Source organism: Aquarana catesbeiana, linkage group LG01, assembly GCF_042186555.1.
Source record: "Aquarana catesbeiana isolate 2022-GZ linkage group LG01, ASM4218655v1, whole genome shotgun sequence".
Classification (NCBI taxonomy): Eukaryota; Metazoa; Chordata; class Amphibia; order Anura; family Ranidae; genus Aquarana; species Aquarana catesbeiana.
In genome coordinates, this window is record NC_133324.1 from 36,381,316 (window position 1) to 36,405,699 (window position 24,384).

Consider the following 24,384-nt stretch of genomic DNA (forward strand, 5'->3'; position numbering starts at 1 on the left):
CTTGTACCAGCTAGAATAGCTAAATTTGTCCCCACATATTCACCTAATTGCTTTAGAGGATGTGACACAGCAGGAACACATTTTCACATATGGTGGCAATGCCCCGTAGTTGAAGAATTCTGGAAGAATATATTTCTTATGGCTTCTAAAGCCCTGGAAATCACGATTCCTCCAGATCCTGCAACGGCACTCCTAAACCTTAAACCCACAATACTCACCCATACTGAATTCCAATTGTTTATCCAACTTAGCACTGCAGCTAAACAAACGATTGCCAAGGCGTGGAAGTCCCAAAATCTAATTCTTGCTGAAGCTAAACACAGAATGAACAGAGCACTTTTATACGCCAAGATGACAGCTATTGAAGAAAATAAAATAAATAAATTTCGCAAAATTTGGCAACCATGGGTTAAAAACTACCTCCCTACAGATTTTGACCAATCTCTGTTGTTACCACACTAAGATATATATCATATTATTACTGAAATATATATTATATTTGTATACCTAATGAGAGCTGGATCATCATCCTGGGAAACTCTCTTTTTTTTTTTTTTCTCTCTTCTTTCCATCTTTATCTCTCCTCCCTCTCCTTTTCTTTTATTATTTCCTAAAATATTCCTATGGATACTTAGTCTAATAACTTGATTTATTTCTCTAATCTTACATCTAGAATCCCAACTAGTGTATAGTAAATATGGTTGTAAGATATTTCTAAAATTACTTTATTTTATTAACTTATTTATCTTTTTTATCTTACTGCAAAGATCTTCTGATGATTGATATGTATCCATGTATTGTATCATTTTATTTCTTCTTCTGTGAAAACTCAATAAATATATTTAACAAGAAAAAGTGTGTTAATCAAGAATGTGTGGTTTATTGTGTCAACGCTAAAACACTTTGGTGGTGATGTAATTGGTGTTTTCTGTGAAAATGGGGGTTATTTCCTAAGGGCAAATCCTCTTGGCACTACAAGTGCAGTTTCAGTGCAGTTGCAAGTGCACTTGTAGTGAAAAGTGTCTTTGCATTTTGTCAATAACACCCAACAGTGCTTTGTATAAGGTTACACAATCACGCCATTTTCTGGACTTAACACATTTCTGTCAGGGTCAGCTAAAACAAACACAAGCAGTAAATGTCCACAAAGAATTTCTTTTTTTTTGCTTTTTTATTTGAAAAAGGCTTCACATATTTGCTGGCATATTGATGGCCCCCCTACTCGCAAAGAACTCCAGGTATCGTAACCGGACATCACGGGCACTCAGGGAGGGCAAGCCAGGATGGCCGCTTTCAAGCGCCGTCAGTGTGGTTTCAGGTATCACTCCGGCCTCATCTCCAACAGAGCCAGCATAGTTGGCCGAATGTTTCCGTAAAAAGTTATGGTGAATACAGCACGTCATGATTATATGATTAAGTTTATACTCCGCCATATGGATAGGTGTCAGAAATAGGCGGAACCGGCTGGCCAGGATTCCAAATGTGTTCTCCACCAGTCTTCGGGCTCTGGCCAGCCGGTAATTAAAAACCCTCTGTTCCGGGGTGAAGGTCCTCATAGGGAATGGCCGCATAAGATAGTCCCCCAGCGCAAACGCTTCATCAGCAACGAACACAAATGGGAGTCCTTCCACATTGTCCTCTGGAGCTGGCAAGTCCAAGCTGCCATTCCGGAGATGCCTGTAAAACTCCGTCTGGGCGATGACTTCACCATCGGACATCCGGATATTCTTCCCCACGTCCACATACAAGAAGTCGTAATTAGCCGACACCACCGTCAACATCACTATACTATTGAACCCCTTATAGTTCAAATAGTATGACCCCGAGTTGGGTGGTGGGACGATGTGGACATGTTTCCCATCAATTGCCCCTCCGCAGTTAGGAAAGTCCCACCGCTGGGCAAAGTGGGAGGCCACAGTCTGCCATTCCTGTGGCGTGGAAGGAAACTGTTGAGGAAAACAAAAATAAATGAGTATTTTTGCACATAAACATGGCAAGCAGATTAGACACAAACATTCTTCGCCAACCTCCAGATAGCATTTAGTAAGGGGAATTTAACAACGCCAAAGTATAAGGTACACCTATCATATTCCCCCTCCCCCCTCTCATGTGCCAGTTCTAACATTATGGGGGGTGTGGAAATCTTGGACAGGTAACCTTCTTCACTTCATTGAGAGATGAATGCCTAAATACAGGGTATTACTTGGAACAGCCCCTCCTTTATTACACTATTGGCAGCCCACTGGACAGGTAAGAAGTGTCATAATACAAAGATATAAATACACACTGTACACATTTGGACATTCTGCTATTACCTATCAAGATAATAATAGTATACAAAAACTTTAAACATTACCATTTGAAAATATACAGGCAGGCCCTTGCACTACATGCTTTGGGGAATTCATCCATAAATCTGAGCACAAAAGAGGTGGGTATAGTGTGTATGGGTTTGGCAAAGTCAGCAAATAGATGATTGAGGATAGATAGAGAATTGGGATCAGCTGACTTAGCAGTTGGGGGAGGGAGGGTTAAAAATGATTTGGGGACACCACAAAAAAAGCCTCTGCCACTCTGCCTGAATTTAAAGCTAAAATAACATTTCCAAACATTTGGGGTAAAGCAATACTATGGAGATGATAAAATACATTGTTTTAAGTGACTACATGAGGTGAATATAGGGCCCGTAGAGCATGCTGGGAAGGTTAGTGAAGGACAATCTGTATGAAGGACCTAAAAAATTAATTACATAAAAATCCAGCATGCATGAGAACAAAGGGGACATTCACAGCATATTCCAAACATGGTAATTAGGGAATGAGGAAAGAAATACAATATATTAGCAAACATTAAATACAATGAAATGTGATATTAAAGGATAAAAATCTTACCTTCATATACTCCTTCTGCAGGACCTGGATGATGGCAGAACAGGTCTCTGGGATAATGATCCCCAGAGCCTGGGGGAGATGCCTGTCGAGAACTTCAAGTCCTGCAGACTTCTCCCTGTCGCCAAGTACTGCAGGGTAGCGACGAGCCTCTGCTCCGGAGTGATGGCTTGCCTCATGCAGGTATCCTGCCTGCTGATATAGGGGGTCAGCGAAGCCAACAAACGGTGAAATACGGGGTCTGTCATCATGAGAAAGTTCCTGCATTCATCAGAATTATTCTCACGGAGCAAAGGCATATGACAGAACTGGTCCATGAACTCCTCCCCACCCTGTTCATGGACTGGACTTGTGTCAAGGTCAGAACCCCAACACCAAGCCCCCACACAGCATGAACTCTACGAGAAGTACCCATACGCAACATGGCTAGAAAACGGTCGGCTGCTCAGAACGAAGTAACAGAACGCACTTAAGAACAGCAAGGCCTGTGAAGAGCGACCTGAAAAACAGTAACGAACGCACAAGAACACAATGACTAAGTCACGCGGAACTTGCTTGCACGCACTGAAGAGCTGATACAAACCCACAAGCACAAACTGAATGGCAGAAAACGATCTGAAAGCCACGAGTCTGAAAAAGCGCGAATCATCTCTCACTAAACTTTTACTAACACGAGATTAGCAAAAGGAGCCTAAAGGGTGTCACGCTTGGTTCTGAACTGGCCTTTTCTAGTCTCGTCATACGTGCTTGACGCACCGCGTTGTTGGCGATCGGAAATTCCGACAACTTTGTGCGACCGTGTGTACGCAAAACAAGTTTGAGCCAACATCCGTCGGAAAAAATCCTAGGATTTTGTTGTCGGAATGTCCGATCAATGTCCGACCGTGTGTACGGGGCATAAGAATTACCATACCTGCAAAGCAAATACAAAAAAAAAAAAAAAAATATATAGTAAAAAATAAAACATTTAACGCAACCTGTGCCTAAAATATATATGCCGAAGCATGGGGGCATCCTCCCACAAAAGGCAGGAGCAAATCACTCCTCCACCCACTGCTACCCCCACGCTTCGGCATATATGCTGAAGTATGTAACTGTGGTGGCGAAATCACCTCCGACAGCGCTGGAGTCACGGCTTTATGTATCGTGGGAGCAAACGCTGTTGCTGTCAAGATTAATAAATCCGCTCTGCAGCTAAATGGCGTACCTGAAAACAATAAAATGGTTACCAACAAAACACAGTAAACAGTAAAGTATAAAAAAATTGCATATCTGAAAAGCAAACATGGTAAAACATAATAACAATAAAACATTGCAGAATAGAATACAGTAAAAAAGAGCAGAACAATAGAGAGAGAATAGAGAGAGAGAGAACAATAAAACAACAACAACTATTTTTGGGTTTATTTTATATTTTTTTGTGTTTTTATTTTTTTTATTTTTTTTTTTTTTCATTTTTTTTATACACATTTTTTAGTAACTTTAACTTTTGTAACTGGTACCAGGTTTGGGTCTCTCAAAATGCGATGGCATCTTGGGAGACCCTGTGAAAGTGTGTCCTAGTCTGTGCAGTGCTGTACCCTACGCTAATACTCAACTAGTGTATGGTAGCATTCAAAACATTCACCCATGCAAAGACCAGGATTGCCAGGACAGGAGGGACAATAACACCGGGTGTCACGCCTAAATCCGCGCTTGCTACAGACACGACATCTTTTTTGGGGGGCTCGTTGGGTAGGGGTACTCGGGAGGGCTTAAGGAAAATGCCTCTCATGCAGCCGGCCTACTGCATTTGGTTGGGGATGGTGAGGTGGAGCACCGTCTGGATACAGAAGGGCTCTGACGATCTCTTCCTGGAATTTAAGGAAGGATCCAGTCCATCCTGAAGCTCTGTATAGCACATGAGCGTTCAGCAAAGCCAATTGAAATAAATAAGCAGACACTTTTTTGTACCAGCGTCTGGCCTTACGGGCAACTAGGTACGGAGCCAACAACTGGTCGTTGAGGTCCACCCCTCCCATATTTTGGTTATATTCGTGGACACAGAGGGGTTTCTCCACTACACCAGTCGCCGTAGTAATTTGGGTCGTCGTGTCTGCATGAAGGGAGGTGAGAACGAAAACATTCTTCTTATCCCTCCACTTCATAGCGAGCAAGTTATTACACTTCAAGCAGGCTCTCTCCCCCAGCCTAAGACGGGAATCTACAAGCCGCTGAGGAAAGCCCCGGCGATTAGGTCGCACAGTGCCACACGCTCCAATCTGCTGATCAAACAAGTGACTAAAAAGTGGCACGCTCGTGTAATAATTGTCCACGTACAAGTGGTACCCCTTTCCGAATAAGGGTGACACCAAGTCCCACACTATCTTGCCAGTGCTTCCTATGTAGTCAGGGCAGTTTGTCGGCTCTACGCGACTATCTTTGCCCTCGTAAACCATAAAACTACATGTATAGCCTGTGGCCCTGTCACAGAGCTTATACATCTTGACCCCGTATCTGGCATGCTTGCTGGGAAGGTACTGTTTGAATGACAAGCGGCCAGAAAATGTAATCAGGAACTCATAAATGCAGACAACTTGATGGGGAGTAAACAAGTCTGCAAAACGTTGGTTGAAGTGGTTTACGAGGGGCCGAATTTTGTAGAGCCGATCGTATCCAGGGTCTCCACGAGGACGACAGAGTTAATTGTCGTTGAAGTTCATGAACCGCAAAATCTGCTCGTATCGTGCCCTGGCCATGGAAGCAGAGAACACGGGTAAATTGGGTCAGTGGACCAATACGACCGCAACTTACTCTTTTTATTCAAGCCCATGTTGAGGGAAAGGCCCAGAAAGATCTTAAATTCGGAGACCGTAATTGGTCTCCAATCTCTGGCAAGGGAGGACTGGGGATTAGCGGCAATGTGTTGACCAGCGTATAAATTGCTTTGGTCCACAATAGATCTATAGAGATCTTCGGTGAAAAAGAGTGAATAAAAATCCAGTGGCGTAAAATCAACTGTTTCCACCTGAATTCCGGGTTGGCCAGTGAATGGGGGAAGTACAGGTCCTGCAGAAGTGGTGGGTTCCCAAATCGGATTGACGAATGCAGCAGGAAGGGCACTATGGGCACGATGGGCCTGTCTTTGTCTTCTGGGTGGCAGCGGGACACTACTTGTGCTTGCCACCTCGCTAGCTTGAAGTGCACTTATGGGACTCGCCACGTCACCAAGTGTTACTGCAGTGCTGCTGGATGTATGACCAGGGTGTACTAGGCCGCTGGTGCTTGCCAGTTCACCAGAAGGAATAGCGGCGCTAGTACTTCTCTGCTCCATACGAGGGACCTGCAGTTGTTGCACTTCAAGGACAGAAGATTGGGGTCTGGTACGCCTGACCTTAGCAGGGACCACAACTCCTTCGTCAGAGCTATCTGTCATGGAGCCGCTGTCCTCTACAGGATCGTATTCTGAGCCTGAATCTGACAGATGAGTGACTTCCTCTTCACTATCTGTCATGCTCAGAAACGTGTAGGTCTCTTCACTAGTGTACCTTCGATTTGTCATTTTGGGCTCTAAATTTAGAGGTACACTAGTGAGACTCACAGGCAAAAAAGCTCCTGACTGTCAGCGACTGTATCAAAACGCTACCAAAAAACTGTTAGCGATCGCAGGGATCAGGCCTGACTCTGCGAACGCTGCAGTTATGTGTGCTTAGTGTTTTGTAAGTGTCAGTGATCGATCGATACTGCACTTGGGTGGGCTGGGCTGGGCTGGGCCGAGGGGCAAAACGCAGGTGCTAGCAGGTATCTGGGCTGATCCCGCTAACACTGTGTTTATGGGAACCCTAAACTGCTGGGGAGTATAGATCTGATCGGATCAGATATCGATCCGCTCAGATACTATAGCACTAAGGGAGGTGTATGCTGCGTGCGTGGGTGTTAGCGGTACTGGCACTAACCTGACGCTGCCCGGGGCGACACAGACCTTATCTGACCCTAAAACCTTAACTTATATCACCGCTGGGCAATTAGGGGGTTAAACCCGTATAAGGTAATAAACGGCGGGTGCCCTAAAACTATAATAAACTATAATAGGTTAGTTGGTTTGTTTATTATAGTTTTAGGGCACCCGCCGTTTATTACCTTATACAGGTTTAACCCCCTAATTGCCCAGCGGTGATATAAGTTAAGGTTTTAGGGTCAGATAAGGTCTGCATCGCCCCGGGCAGCGTCAGGTTAGTGCCAGTACCGCTAACACCCACGCACGCAGCATACACCTCCCTTAGTGCTATAGTATCTGAGCGGATCGATATCTGATCCGATCAGATCTATACTCCCCAGCAGTTTAGGGTTCCCATAAACACAGTGTTAGCGGGATCAGCCCAGATACCTGCTAACACCTGCGTTTTGCCCCTCGGCCCAGCCCACCCAAGTGCAGTATCGATCGATCACTGACACTTACAAAACACTAAGCACACATAACTGCAGCGTTCGCAGAGTCAGACCTGATCCCTGCGATCGCTAACAGTTTTTTGGTAGCGTTTTGATACAGTCGCTGACAGTCAGGAGCTTTTTTGCCTGTGAGTCTCACTGGTGTACCCCTAAATTTAGAGCCCAAAATGACAAATCGAAGGTACACTAGTGAAGAGACCTACACGTTTCTGAGCATGACAGATAGTGAAGAGGAAGTCACTCATCTGTCAGATTCAGGCTCAGAATACGATCCTGTAGAGGACAGCGGCTCCATGACAGATAGCTCTGACGAAGGAGTTGTGGTCCCTGCTAAGGTCAGGCGTACCAGACCCCAATCTTCTGTCCTTGAAGTGCAACAACTGCAGGTCCCTCGTATGGAGCAGAGAAGTACTAGCGCCACTATTCCTTCTGGTGAACTGGCAAGCACCAGCGGCCTAGTACACCCTGGTCATACATCCAGCAGCACTGCAGTAACACTTGGTGACGTGGCGAGTCCCATAAGTGCACTTCAAGCTAGCGAGGTGGCAAGCACAAGTAGTGTCCCGCTGCCACCCAGAAGACAAAGACAGGCCCATCGTGCCCATAGTGCCCTTCCTGCTGCATTCGTCAATCCGATTTGGGAACCCACCACTTCTGCAGCACCTGTACTTCCCCCATTCACTGGCCAACCCTGAATTCAGGTGGAAACAGTTGATTTTATGCCACTGGATTTTTATTCACTCTTTTTCACCGAAGATCTCTATAGATCTATTGTGGACCAAAGCAATTTATACGCTGGTCAACACATTGCCGCTAATCCCCAGTCCTCCCTTGCCAGAGATTGGAGACCAATTACGGTCTCCGAATTTAAGATCTTTCTGGGCCTTTCCCTCAACATGGGCTTGAATAAAAAGAGTAAGTTGCGGTCGTATTGGTCCACTGACCCAATTTACCCGTGTTCTCTGCTTCCATGGCCAGGGCACGATACGAGCAGATTTTGCGGTTCATGAACTTCAACGACAATTAACTCTGTCGTCCTCGTGGAAACCCTGGATACGATCGGCTCTACAAAATTCGGCCCCACGTAAACCACTTCAACCAACCTTTTGCAGACTTGTTTACTCCCCATCAAGTTGTCTGCATTTATGAGTTCCTGATTACATTTTCTGGCCGCTTGTCATTCAAACAGTACCTTCCCAGCAAGCATGCCAGATACAGGGTCAAGATGTATAAGCTCTGTGACAGGGCCACAGGCTATACATGTAGTTTTATGGTTTACGAGGGCAAAGATAGTCACGTAGAGCCGACAAACTGCCCTGACTACATTACTTGATTCTGATGTTGGTTCTGAGGTTGAGGAAGGAAGTAACATGAGCCAAAAGAGAGGTTATGACACTGATAAACAACAAATTGGCAGTCATGTTCCTCCAGCTACAGCATATTGCCAAGTTGGCTCCAGTGATGAGTATGGAGGGGATGATGATGAAGTCACTGACTCTACTTGGGTGCCTGATAGAACAGAAGAGGAAAGTGAGGGAGAGGCACAACTCCAACAAGGCAGGATGTCCTCCAGAGGCAGCCATCATGGAACAGTGGGGAACAGCCACCCTATTCCATCAGATTGTGGAGCTGTTATCTACCAGCCCACTTACCAGAGCTCAGCTGTGTGGGTCATTTTAGCACATGTGGAGCCGATCACCCTGTTGCAATTTGCAGTCTCTGCCACAAGTTGATCAAGCGTGACAAAAACACCAGCTATTTGGGTAACACATGCTTGCAAAGGCATTTAACCTCCCACCACACACAAGGGACACACGTCTTCTCCTCACTCCTCAACTTTCATCTCTACCCCCCGCTATATATCATGATGACATCTCAGCAGCCCCCACTGACAGGGATGATGGTATAGCAAAGGTTATCACAGGTCCTTGCAAGTTTTACAGCAGCACACCACCAGCTGTAGAGTATAGCAGAAAAAATTCTCAGCCCTAGCTAATGCAGTGAAAAAAAATACACTCCCTGACACCTAGATTCACAGTGTCTAAATTTCAGCTTGATCAAATTGCTGGCTTTCCATCTGGTGGATTCTGCCCCCGTTAATGAAGTTGCAGAATGTGCTGTATCACAACAGCAGGTTCCCAGTGACTGTTCTGTGCACATAAGGCCATTCCAGCTCTGTACCATCATGTGGAAAGCAATGTTTTGGCATTGTTGAGCAAAGCAGTAAGCAGCAAGGTCCACATTACTGCTGACGTGGTCCAGCAAGCATGATCAGGCATGATATATTTCATTCACAGCACTGGGTAACTCTGCTTGCAACCTGGAAGGATGCAGGACAGGGCTCAGTGCTGGAGCTTGTTTTGCCACCACATCTCCATATAGTTGGTGGTGATGTTGTGATATCTGTCAGCTTCACCCTCCTCCTCAATGCCCTCTTCTGCTTAATTGTCCTATGAATCATCAGTACCCCCTAAGAGTTCAAGGGGCTTTTAAACGAGTCAGGCTAAAAGATGCCATGCAGTGCTTCAGGAGCCACACAAGAACAAATGTTCTTTCAGCTCTGCAGGGGCAGGCCCAGAGGTGGTTAATGCCATAGCATCTGGAGCCAGGAATAAAAATAGTGCGATAATGGCACTAACCTTCTGAACGTCCTTTGACAGGAAAAGTTGACACATGTACTATGCCTATCACATGTCCTCAATTTGGTGGTGCAGCATTTCTTAAACAGGTACCCCGGGTTCTAAGATCTTCTAAGGTAAGCCAGAAGAGTCAGTAGCCATTTCAGGTGATCATACACAGCTAGTGTTCGGTTGGCTGAAATTCAGTGGAAATTCCACCTGCCCGTGAACTGCCTAATTTGTGACATGCATACCAGGCAGAACTTTGGCAATGCTGCAGTGGCTGCACATGCAGCAGAGGGCCATCAATGAGTACCTGTGTGAGTATGGCACAACGACAGGCTCAGAGGAGCTCAGCTTTTCCCCAGGCCAGTGGCTGCTAATAAAGGATGCATGCCCTGTACTGTCAACATTTGAGGAGGCGACAAGGATGGCGAGCTGTGACAATGCTTGCGTCAGAGGCACAATCCCTCTTGTGTTCCTTCTGGAGCATACTTGGTGTGGCATTATGGACAGGGCACTCGTGGAAGAGCAGCGGGAGGAAAAGGAGGACTTATTTTCCTCTCAAGGTCCACTTTATGCAGACACCTTTCTTGCGAGTCTACAGAACACACAAGAGAAGGAGATGGAGGAAGATGAGGATTATGGAAGTTGTGGAGGCATTGAAGCAAAGGATGACATAATTCAATCTGTAAAAGATGGTTTTCACTCTCCAGAATCCTTGGGAGTAGTACAGGGCTGGGAGGAGGCAGTTCCAGATATTGTAATCCTCAATGACCCTGAGTAATCTGCAAACTTGCGGTGCATGGGCTCCCTTATTTTTCAAAACCTGCAAAAGGACCTGAAAATATGTGGCATCAAGGAGAAGGATCATTATTGATTGACAACCCTCCTTGACCACCATTACACGGGGAACGTTTTTGGACTCATCCTGCCCTTGCAGATGGAGCAAAGGATGAAATATCTTGAGTACACCTACAGGAGAGTTTATGTAACACTTTTCCAAACTCTGGTAGGTTTCAGTCTCATGGAAAAAGTATTTTTGAGGCTTCTGTTGGTCAAAAGGGGGTGGTGGAGAAGGGGGCCACCTAAGTGATGCATTTAAAACAAATTTTTGTCCTCAGCACCCAGGTCTGTCAGCTACAAGAGCCCATCGGCAGTGGTGGAAGATTATCTAGGGGCAAAAACAGACATGGAGAGCATTCCAGTAGACAATCTACTGGGTTACTGGGTCATGAGAATAAACCACTGGTCAGAACTTGTCCACTATGCAGTTGAGCTGCTAGGATGGCCTGCATCCAGCATGCTTTCTAAAGGGGTATTCAGTGCTGCCGGAGGTTTTGTGACAGATAAAAGTGTGTGTGTCCAAAGACTCTGTTGACCGGCTGACATTTTTCAAAATGAATCAGTCCTGGAGTAACAGAAGCTATTAAGCCTCTGATGCCAATGTAGCTCATTAAATTTGTTCTGGATCTGGAATCTCTGCAAGACTGTCTAGGCTGCCTAGCTTTGTGAGTGTTTCTTTTATCTTTAACCACTTCAATACAGGGCATTTTCACCCCCTCCCTGCCCAGACCAATTTTCAGCTTTCAGCGCTGTAACATTTTGAATGACAATTGCGTGATCATGCAACACTGTACCCATATGAAATTTTGATTGTTTATTTTGTCACAAATAGAGCTTTCTTTTGGTGATATTTGATGGAATTTGATGACCTCTACGGTCTTTATTTTTTGCTCTACAAACAAAAAAAGAGCGACAATTTTGAAAAAAAACACAATATTTTTTACTTTTTGCTATAATAAATATCTCAATTAAAAAAAAAATGTCTTCCTCAGTTTAGGCCGATATGTATTCTTCTAAATATTTTTGGTAAAAAAAAAAAAAAAAAAAAAAAAAAAAAATCGCAATAAGCTTATATTGATTGGTTTGCGCAAAAGTTATAGCGCCTACAAAATAGGGGATAGATTTATGAAAGAATGAATGAATGAATGATGAATGAATGAATGGGGATAGATTTATGGCATTTTTATTTTATTTATTTATTTTACTAGTAATAGCGGCGATTTTTGTCAGGACTGTGATATTGTGGCGGACACTTTTGACACTATTTTGGGATCATTGGCAAGTATACAGCGATCAGTGCTATAAATATGCGCTGATTACTGTATAAATGTCACTGGCAGGGAAGGGGTTAACACTAGGGGGCGATCAAGGGGTTAAATGTGTTACCTAGGGAATGGTTTTCCATAGGTAACTGACTGGAGGGAGGTGACCGATCGGTGTCCCTATATACAAGGAACACATGATCTGTCTCCTCTCCCCTGACAGGACGTGGATCTGTGTGTTTAGAAACACACAGATCCACGTCCCTGCTCTGTGACAAGTAATCGTGGGTCCCCGGCAGACATCTCGGCCGACAGGCACGCGCATCGGCTCCCAAGTGATGCGGCGTGCCCCCTAGACAGCTGGGAAGTCGAGGACATCATATGACGGCCACCCAGTATGAGAGAGCCGCCTTGTGTCCGTCATATTACTATACGCGGGATGGGAAGTAGTTAAGTAATTTTTTGGTATAGGTTTAATGGGCACAAATAACCCCCAAGACCAAATGTTTCTGCACCTGTTTGACAGCTGCATATAATTTAAAAATTTTTCCCCAAGAGTAACTGAGAGGGGTTACAATGTGCATGCACCGCCAACATTTAAGGCCTGATTTTTCCGCACCTGTGTGACATAATTTTTAGGAGCAGGGTCCAATCCTGTGTTTGCCAAGGATAACTGTGAAGGGTTATGGTGTGAAGGCGCCACCATCACCCAAGGCCCAATTTTTCTGCACCCACAGATTCTATGAGAAGAGAAAACTTCCAACTTTTTATCTAATAAATAAACTGTGGGAGACAATACGCATTATTACGCAGCAAAAGGGATTCACAAGACATATTCCAATATGGGAGAATTCTTGTTTACCTTGAATAAAATACCAGAATTTCTAGAGTGGAAAAGGGCTGGGATAAAATTTCTTTATCGGATATTTGAAGGGGATACTTTAGTGCCTTTCAGTATATTGAAAGACCACTTCCAACTTTCAAAAGTTAACTTCTACCAGTACCTTCAGATTCGCCATGCTTTACAAAGCCAAGCTTTAACATTTCAATTTCAATATAATCCATCAGAAATCCTACTGAAAGCAACTTCAGTTAGGCTTACCAAAAGAGGACTAATAGGGGATCTTTACCACATTTTATTAAATACAGTAAAGGCAGATGGACAGGCTAAGAGTCTTATTCATTGGCAGAAAGATCTGATAGATCTTAATGCAGAGGAATGGACTTGTGCTATGGAGATCCTTCCTGAGGTATCTATCTCACCATCTCAGCAATTGACTCAGCTTTTTATTCTACACAGAACCCACTATACCCCACAAAAACTATTTGTGTGGGAAAAAAATGCATCGCCTTTGTGTCCGCGATGTTTAGTTTTGAATGGCTCCCTTGTTCATATGCTTTGGTGATGTCCCAAACTTCGTAGATATTGGGAAAAAGTTTTTATGACCCTAAATACAATTTTGCGAACAGAAATAATAAATACTCCTAAATTATCACTACTGGGAATAATTCCAGATGGAATTTTACCTGTAGATATGCATATAATGTGGACAAGATCTCTCTACCTAGCCCGTAAATTTATCCTACAAAAATGGACAGATAAGGTTCCACCAAACCATAAACAATGGATTAATAAAATAAACTATATATTAAAAAAGAAAGATTAACATATAAACATAGAGGAGTCCCCCAGAAATTCAGTAAAATTTGGCATTACTGGATTGATTCGAGTAATCTACTGTATGATGGTTCATGTGGAGGGATAGATGAGGGGAAGGGGGGGCTATAGGGACGAGGAGATTGATCTATAATATATTAATATGATGAGAGTTGAACAAAGTAAAACCAACCGGAAATTAAAGTGAGGTGTATGTTTAGTGTTTAGCGTTGGTGTGTGTGGCTAATTTTATATGAGTTTTTGATGTTGTTTATATTTGTTTATGTCTCTTTTTGTCTCTGATGGTAAATTCTAAGTTGTTTACTTGGTCAAAGATTATTGTCTTTTCATCTGTATTAAACATGCATTATAAGAATAAAAAAAGATTTGATATAAAAACAAAACCTTAAAAACAACAAATAAATAAAATAAAAAATATTGTAAATCCAATATACCCAATTTTATACCCACAGTTGATCCAGTTTGCTACAGCAGGGGAAAAAAATCCTTCCTGATCCCCCAAGAGGCAATCGGATTTTCCCTGGATCAACTTTACCTATAAATGTTAGTGCCCAGTTATATTATGCACATTTAGAAAAGTATCCAGGCCTTTCTTAAAGCAATCTACTGAGCTGGCCAGAACCACCTCTGGTGGGAGTCTATTCCACATTTTCACAGCTCTTACTTTGAAGAAACCTTTCCATATTTGGAGATAACATTTCTCTTCCCCTAGACATAAAGAGTGCCCCCTTGTCCTCTGGGTTGACCGTAAAGAGAATAACTCAACACCAAGTTCACTATATGGACACCTTATATATTTGAACATGTTGATCATATCCCCCTTATTCTCCTCTTCTCAAGAGTAAATAAATTCAGTTCCTCTAATCTTTCCTAATAGTTGAGCTCCTCCATGCCTCATATCAGTTTGGTTGCCCTTCTCTGCACTTTCTCCAGTTCCCTGATATCCTTTTTGAGAACTGGTGCCCAAAACTGAACTGCATATTGCAGATGAGGTCTTACTAATTATTTGTACAGGGGCAAAATGCTAAAAAAAAAAATTTGATCCCAGAGCCAATATCATTTATAAAGATATTAAAAAGTAAGGGTCCCAGCACTGAACCCTGGGGTACACCACTGATAACTTTAGAACATTCAGAGTAAGAATCATTAACCACTACTTTCTGAATTCTGTCTTTTAGCCAGTTTTCTATCCATTTACAAACTGATATTTCCAGGCCTGTAGACATTACCTTACACATGAGCCGTGTGTGGGGAACTGTGTCAAACGCTTTTGCAAAATCCAAGTATACCACGTCCACAGCCACCCCTCTGTCCAAGGTTTTACTTACCTCTTCATAAAAAGAAATCAGGTTCGTCTGACAACTTCTGTCTTTCATGAATCCATGCTGTCCGTTGCTTAAAATGTTTTTATCCAGGAAGAACTCATCTATGTGGTCTTTTATTAAATGCTCCAGTATCTTCCAGACTATAGAAGTTAAACTAACAGGTCTATAGTTACTTGGTAAAGACTTTGTTCCCTTTTTAAATATAGGCATCACGTTTGCCCTGTGCCAATCCAGTGGTACTATTCCCGTCATTAATGAGTCCCTAAAAATTAGATACAATGGCTTTGAAATTACAGAGCTCAATTCTTTTAGGATCCGTGGGTGGATGCCATCGGGTCCAGGTGCTTTATCCACCTTTATTTTGTCTAAATATTTCTGGACCATATCCCTTTTGAGCCATTGTGGATCATTCAGGGCTGTGTCAATACCACCCCCATTATGGACATGAGCTCCCCCATGCTCTTTTGTATACACAGAGCTGAAGAAAGTATTTAATAAATTCGCCTTCTCTTTTTCCCCAGTCACCCACTCTAGATTATTTTGTAAAGGGCCTACATGCTCAGACCTGACCTTTTTACTATTAATATATTTGAAGAATTTTTTGGGGTTTGTCTTACTATCCTTTACAATCTGTCATTCGTTTTGAATTTTTGCATCCTTGATTTCCTTTTTACATATTCTGTTAAATTATTTGTAACATTTAAATGACACTAGTGTTCCTTCATTTTTATATTTTTTAAAAAGCTCTTTTCTTATTGTTTATAGCTTTTTTAACTTTGGCTGTCAGCCACATAGGTTTCGTTTTTAGCCTTTTAAACTTATTCCCCATGGAAATATACTTTGCAGTGAGGTCCCAAACAGTCTTTTTGAAGAATTCCCATTTCTGTTCTGTGTTTATCAATGCAAATATTCCCTCTCAGTCTAAATCCTGGAGAGCAGCCCTCATCATTGGAAAATTTGCTCTCTTAAAGTTAAGTTTTTTTATCTTTCCCGTATGTATTTCTTGTTTACAGCTAACATCAAATGAAATCATGTTATGATCACTGCTACCCAGGTGTTCCTTTATCTGGACATTAGTAATGGTTTGAGATTACCAGGTCCAACAGAGCTACATTCCTAGTTGGGGCCTCAATAAACTGGACCATAAAATTGGCCTGTAATAGGTTTATACATTTTTACCTTTTAACTGTCCCAGCAGTGCCATTACTCGAGTCAATTTCTGGGTAGTTAAAATCCCCCATTATTATCACTGTCCCAGCCCTTGCAGCCCTTTCCATCTGTGCAAGGAGCTGAGTCTCCACCTCCTCGTTAACATTGGGTGGTCTATAACAAACTCCAATGATTAACTTTGAACTACGCCCATCTATATGCAGTTCCACCCATAATGCTTCAGACTCATCACACTCTCCATCAACCAGGTCCTCTTTCACACTTGCTTTGAGATCACTTCTCACATAGAGTGCATAGCCAGGAATATTAATAGCCCAGTCATGTGAAGACTGAAGCCAAGTTTCAGCAATACCGATTACACCATAGCTCTCCTTATGCACCAGAGCTTCCAACTCACCTATTTTGCTTGGCAGACTTCTGGCATTAGTGTACAAACACTTTAATGCATTATTACATTTTGCTCTTGTGTTTTTCATATCATTTTTAGTAGTACAAATGGCACTATAGTTTCCAATGACTGTTTGCAACATGGGAAATTTCTTGTCACCTGCCATAACCCTCCCCCCATCTATCCCCATTCCACCCTCCATTAATGTCTGACCCCTAACTGACCTGTCTACCTGATGTAATTCTAGTTCACCCTCCCCCCTCAATCCTAGTTTAAATACTCCTCCATCCTTCCCATAAACTTCTCTCCCAGCACAGCAGACCCCCTTCCATTCAAGTGCAAACCGTCTTTAGCATACAGGTCGCACCCCAATGAAAAGTCAGCCCAGTGCTCTAGAAGCCCTCCTCCCTACACCAGGTCTTTAGCCATGCATTCAGCTCTCTAATCACCCCCTGCCTTTCCTGTGTTGCGCATGGCGCAGGCAATATTTCAGAGAATATCACCTTGGAGGTCCTTCCCTTCAACTTGCAGCCTAGTTCTTTAAATTGATTCTTAAGGAGCCTCCACCTTCCATGTATACTGTCATTGGTTCCAACATGGACCAAGACAGCTGGGTCATGCCCAGCCCCTATTTATCCACCCGGTCCACCACATGCCAAACCCTAGCACCAGGGAGACAGCAAACCATTTGGTTGAGGCGATCCTGGCGACAAATTATTCTATCAGTCCTTCTGATTATAGAATCCCCTATAACCACCAACTGTCTAGGCCTACCTGCACTTCCCTCACCACCTCTACCAGATGGGCTGCTCTCCCGGCTGTTAGGGGTAGCAGTGACATCTAGGGCTGCCACCTCTGTGTTTGCCACCTCCACATCTTCACCCAACTTGACAAATTAGTTTTTTTTTTTTCCTCAATAAATTTTTATTGACATATTTGAAATGTTACAAAGATTAAGAGACATATATATGTACTTTTCAAAGGAACATATTCAATATCATATGAAATAAGCCATTTTGCCAAGAGCCGAAGTAGCTGGTATACGGTAAACACATTAGAACAAATAGTGTAACTACCAAATTGGGAATTTATGGAAGCAACTAGTAGTAGCAGGGGTCAGATAGACCCATGCAGTTCAAATGAGGTTGGGGGGAGCATCTCCACCCGAACACCCCCAAGGGGAGCTAAATTGTGCCCGCATAAAGACGCTATCCCTTTCTCCGCAGGACGACCCCTGAGCTCAGATGTCAAGATCAATCAATTATGTAAGATATAATGATTAACAAACAATTAACTTGTGGTAGAATCATGCAAGATTTTTCATTCAAGGTTGAAGGTTGAACACTGTAACAAGGCCGGAGAATCAACCCATTCAGTCCACTACTGCCACATTCAGAGATTTTGTGTTTTGTTGCCATGTCTTAGTGCTAGAGTCGTTTCGTGTGTAAAGTGCACATGTGTGGTTTGAACTACGTCTGTAAGTGTAGGGGGGTCTGGGTCTTTCCATTTTCTAGAGATACTAAGACGTGCTGCTGAGAGTACGTGTATTATGATATTCCTCGTCGAGTTGGGGAACTCTATGTGTAGGGATAAAAGAGCTAGGGAGGGTTTTCCTTCTATTGTTAGTTTTGTGACATCAGAAATTAATAGGAAAACTGAGTGCCAGTAACGCGTAAGTTTGGGGCAGTCCAGAAATGTATGTAGTAAGTCACCTTTTTGTCCACATTTTCTCCAGGATGTATCATCAAGTTTTGCGTCATATTTGGACATTCTATCAGGGGTCAGATACCAACGGTAAGTCATCTTAAACACAAGTTCACAGAGTGTAGAGCAGCAGGTATCTTTATATGTGGAGTGACAAGCCTTTTCCCATTTGACTAGTGTAAAGTGTTGGCCTAGGTCTTTTTCCCAGAACAGTATTGCTGCAGAGCTAGTGAATGTGGTCTTGTGACAAAGTAAGTTATAAAATAAATATATTCTTTTTCGATGCCCTATAGGCGATCTAAAGAAGATCCAGGCTTTTTGGGGGAGTTTGCATGTCCATGTTTTAAGTGAAGCAAGGCAGTGTTTGGTACGAATGTACAAAAATATGTCAGAGTATGGGAGTAGGTACTCTCTTTGAAGTGTGGAAAATGTTTTGATTTTATCGTTAACTATCAGATCAGATATGTAGGTGATGCCCCTGCCTTTCCAGCTTGAGTAAGAGGTTGAGAATATTAGGTGTTCTAGGGTTTCTATGGGGATGTGAATTGTCGAATGAATGGGGTGAGTTGCTGAGATTTGTGTGAGTCGGGACCACACTTTGATAGTCGCTGCTTTGGTCGGTGAAGGGCGGATAGGGAGTTTCGCTCCAAGTGTAGTGGCAAATAGCCAAGAGGGTAGATTACCACCTGGTACCAGAGAGGCTTCGGCTCTCCCCCATTGGGTGGTAGAGGGGGAGGGTAGAAACCACTCTTTTGATTGTGTGAAGATAGATGACATATAATAGTCTTGAAAGTTATTATACCCCGTTCCCCCTGTTAAACGGTGTTTTACTAATTGGGAGTGACCGCATCTGGCTTTCTTGCCCTGCCAAATAAATTTAGACAGGATTGTTTGTAGTGATTTGAAGTAGCTAAGGGGAAGAGGAATGGGTATAGTCCGAAACAGATATAGTATTTGGGGGAGATGGAACATTTTGAATGCTGCCAAGCGTCCCAACCAAGAGAACTCAAAGGATGCCAGCCTGGTGAGGTTGGTTTGTAGTTTGGTTTGGATCGACAAGTAGTTAGTAAACAGTGATTTAGTTGATTTAGTTAGTTGGATACCCAGTTATGTTATGCTATTTTCCGCTCATGTATATGGGAACTGTAGTTTGAGTTGATTGCTGGTGGGCATGTCCAAGCCCAAATCAAGTACATACGATTTAATTTCGTTGACTTTGTAATAAGAAACATCACTGAACCAGGCGAGCGTCCTTTGGACCTCAGGGAGAGATCGGACAGTGTCAGTGATCATGAGGATCACATAATCTGCGAACAAGCTGATTTTATGTTCTAAGCCAGCAAGAGATATACCAGAGATTTTGTTGTTAGTTCTTATTTTTTCTGCTAGGGGTTCCATGACCAGATTAAATATTATGGGTGATAATGGGCATCCTTCTCTTGTTCCATTGGATATTTGGAAAGGTGAGGAGAGGGTATCTGCTGAAAAGACTCGAGCTGAGGGGTTGGAGTACAAGGCCATTATCGCATCATGTATTGGGCCCGTGAGACCAAATTTATTTAGTACTGCCAATTTGTATCCCCAATGGACCCTATCGAATGCCTTTTCGGTGTCTATGGATAAGAGGAGTAAAGGGAGTTTGGTGGTTTCTACGTGGTGGATAATATTTATCATTCGCATAGTGGTGTCCGAGGCTTGGCGCCCTTTAGTGAATCCTGACTGATCCATAGAAATAAGGGAAGGAAGTATGTCCTCGAGTCTGTTGGGTATAAGTTTTGCGTAGATTTTCAAATTGAGGTTCAGTAACGAGATAAGTCGGAAATTTTTCGGAGATGTGGGTTCTTTGCCAGGTTTAGGCAGAATCACCACCATGCATTTCAGTAGGGAAAGAAGTGGATTTGGCAGCTAAGTTAAACATTTTGCATAGTGTAGGGGCTAAAATATGTTTGAATTGTTTGTAGTATTCCCCAGTGAAGCCAACAGGGCCCGGGAATTTGGAGGTAGGAAGTTTGTCAATTACTGATAAAATTTCATTGATCGTAAAGGGGTCATACAACGCTGAGAGTTGTTAAGGGGTTACGGATGGTAGATTCAAGCCATCCAGGAATGTTTGAATTAGTGCAGGAGAGGGTTGGTTGGTGGTTGAATCAGCTTTGAGGTTGTAAAGGTCCTCATAGTATGTACTAAAGGAGTTTGCTATTGATTGGGGTTTGAGGAGTTTTTCGTTGGTGTGGGGGTGATGTAAGAATGGGATTTTCATTTTGTTTCTAGGGCCTTTGACTTGTAGGGACATTGCCTTGCCCACTTTGTTCCCCGTGGTGTATGAAGTGGAGTGTTCTATAAGATTTTTCATACTTTTCAAGGAGAAGGGACCTTAGCTCATGCCGTAAAGTAAATATTTTAGCTTGTAGGAGCGGGGAGAGATTAGTTTTGTTTAGGGATTCAGTGGTGGCTATATCAACCGTGAGATCATCTAATCATTGGGTCCTTTTCTTTTTAGCTCTAGCACCCATTTGAAGGAACACCCCTCTTATAACTGCCTTGTGGGCGTTCCACACCACCAGCGGGTCAGAAACTGATGCTTGGTTGATCGAGAAGTACTCTTCTAAGTGTTGTTTAATAGGTGTGAAATAGTACGGTGTGTTGAGGAGGTAGTTATTAACCCTCCAGATATAGGAATTGGGTTGATGTGATTCATCAGAGATGGTGAGGCTAATAGGAGCAGGATCTGACCAGGTGGTGGTGTGAATAGCAGAATTTGATATTCTTTGTAATAACCATTTGTCAGCTAAAAACAGATCAATACGTGAGTAGGTGTTACGCGGCAAGAGGAACGTGAAATCCCTCTCGCTCGCATAACAACACCTCCACAAGTCATACAAATCATTGGAAGAGATAAAAGAATCTAAAGGAGAAGCACATCTTTTAGATCCTGTGGTGGAGTCCAGTATGTTGTTCGGGACCATATTAAAGTCTCCACATATTATCAAATGGCCCTGTTGGAATTTCCGAGCTGCTCATAAGGTCTTCTTAAGAAAGGCCATTTGGCCATGGTTTGGGGCATAGATGGAAACCAGGGTGTAAGGCACATTGTTAATTGTACAGTTCAGGAAAATATACCGACCTTCCGGGTCTGTGACACATTGCTGCAGTTCGAATAAAACAGTGTTCCTGATAGCGATCAGTACTCCGCTTTGTTTTTTAGGGAAGGAAGACTGAAAACACATGTGGAAATTGTCTATGTTGTCAATTAGGGGAAGCATTAAGGGCAAAGTGTGTCTCTTGGAAGCAGAGCACGTCAAATTTTTGTGCAATTGCTGAATTCCATAGGGAGGCACGCTTCGCAGGGTGGTTTAGCCCTTTTGCATTGAGGGAGAGTATGGTGATCCCCATGGTGCATGGAGAAGAGGTGCAGTAGAGGTGCGAGTACTTACAGTTGTGGACGGGCGATGGATCAGTTCTCAAAAATCCGGTTGATGTGGATGGGAAGGCTGGGGTCGGAGATTTGACAGATCAGGCAGAGAGTCAGTGCAAGGTTCTACAGAGGTATAAAACAGGTTAGAAGTGGTGATCAACAATTTTCTGTGCGAATAAACTGTGTTGGCCTGGGGATGTTGGAGGCACAAATACGGTAGAGAGGCTTGAACTGGAACAATAAAACAAGAAAGACACAACAAAAGACACACAGGTATGTCAGCCTGAAACAGCTCAGGTGAGCAGCTGACTAAGTGTGGGGGAAAGTTCAGCAAGCAGGTGTTTGAGCGCTGGATCAGACCAGACTAAGACAGTTGCTCATTGTAGTAAATTGGGCTGAGTGATTAGCAGCGGTTGCCCTTGTGTTTTTCCTGGCCAAGACAAAAAGTGAACAGATTTGGGTTCCCGTTAGGATCCGGTTGATTTTGAGAGGGTTCTGGCAGGATTCCCCAAGCATTTAGAAGTTTCATGCCTCCTTCTAAGGTGGAGATGGTGTGGGGTATACCATTGTAGGTGGCCAGGATGGTCACTGGATGGCGCCACTTGTATGTAATTTTGTGATTGTTCATGGCCTTAGTGATGGTTTTTAGCTGTCTCCGCATTTGGAGGGTATATTGAGACAGGTCAGCATACAGTTGGATGTCAGAGTATGGTGCTGGGAGTGGCAATAATTCTCTAGCTTTCATAAGTATCTGTTCCTTCACCTGGAAAAAGTGAATCCTCAGAAGTACATCTCGGGGTACATCCGCCTCAAGATGGCGGGGTTTAGGAAGTCTACAGTATGTATGCAATCAATAGTAAGCTCAATTGGGGAGAGTTCAGGAAGCATGCTAGAAAACATTGTGGTAGCAAAGTTGTGTAGCTCTTTGGGCTGAATGGACTCTGGGATCCCGCGCATTTTAATGTTATTGCATCTGGAGCGGTCCTCAAGGTCAGCGAGCTTCGCTTTGATCCAGAGAGAGTCATCTTTCTGTTCGGTATATGCATCAACCAGCTCATTGAGTGTATCAGTGCACTCCTCCATTTTGTTTTCTATGAACTGCATCCTATTATCCATGTGTTTCATTTCTAATGAAAACCTATTGATTAGTGATGATAGGTTAGTCATGAGAGAAGATTGTAATAATAGGAGCATGTCCTTCATAGTGGTGTCTAGCATTGGTTGCCCTGAAGTTGAGAATTGTGCTATGGAGGATTGCAGTGAGGCTATAGCAGAGTCATTATGGAGGTCTGTACTCACTGTGTCTGAGGCCTGGTTGGGAGATCCATCCGCATCCTCGACTTTGCTGGGCTCTGTGATGCCGGGGTTGCAGGCGAGGTATCCTGAGGGAAGGAGGATGGTAATCCAGTGTGTACGTCCCATGGATGGGCCTCAGGGAGGTCTGTGTAGTCTAGTGCATGTCTCGTTGTGCCTCCGGCGGCGCCATCTTGGTTTTTGCGGCGTGGCTGAAAGGAAAAGGTCTCCAGCCGTTTCGGGCCTCTGTCCTGGTTCCTTTTGTGGGACATTACAGTGGCGGGCTCAGGAGGAATGATTGTGGCACTTTGGGGCTGAATGCTGCAGTGATTTCACCCGGTAGTCGCTGCTTGTCCGGTCTGGGTAACGGAGCTCACTGCTCAGGCATCCTTCTTCGTGCGCACGCAAGCCACGCCCCTCGGCAAATTTGTTTTGATGCACAAATACAGGACTGGCCTTCCTTTTCTGCGAGCCCCTTCCAATCCCTCTAACTACATTAACCCATCTTCCTATCTGATAATACTGACTTGCCTCTCCACCCTCCACATCAACCCTACTGGCCACCTGCTCAGTGAACAGAGGACTCCTTTCAAGGTTGTCCTTTATGCCCAGTGTTGCAACTTGCTCATCCAGATCTCTAATGCGAGCTAATGCGAGCTTCCAGAAGGGCAACCAGCTCACATCTGTCACAGCGGTATCCATCCTGCATACATGTGGCACACTGTGCACTGAGCAAAACCTTCAACCCTGCTAGCACTCATTTCCCAGTTACAATACAATTGCTTAAAGGAAGTTTAAGATGTTACTTACAGTTTAAAAGACTCCCGTTTTAACTCCTGTTTTCAACTCCTGGTTATTAACTCTCCACTTTAGTTCACAATTCTACTTATGTTCACAAAATCCACATGCAAGCTCCTAAGGGAGTTTGTATAGATACTTTTATACACCTGTGAACAATTAACCACTCCTCTTAATTAGTAGGAAGAAAAAAAAAAAAAAGAAAAAGCTGTTTAAAAAATGTCAGAAAAAAGGAGGGGGAAAAAGTATTTTAAAAACTGCTAGTAAACGTAATAAATAAAGTAGAAAAAAAACAAAAAAAAAAAAACACAAAACAACACTTGCAAGCAGAAGCAGTCAAAAGCACAACTCCTGGTTATTAACTCCTTCACTTTAGTTCAAAATTACACTTATGTTCACAAAATTCACATGCAAGCCACCACCAGGGAGCAAGCTATATACTGTGTGTATATATATATATATATATTCTACATGCTGTCATCATAGTAAGTGTATCTTTACTATACTGACATTTTACTACTGTGGCAGTGCCACCAACTATCATCTCAAATCACCTCCAATGCAGCATAAT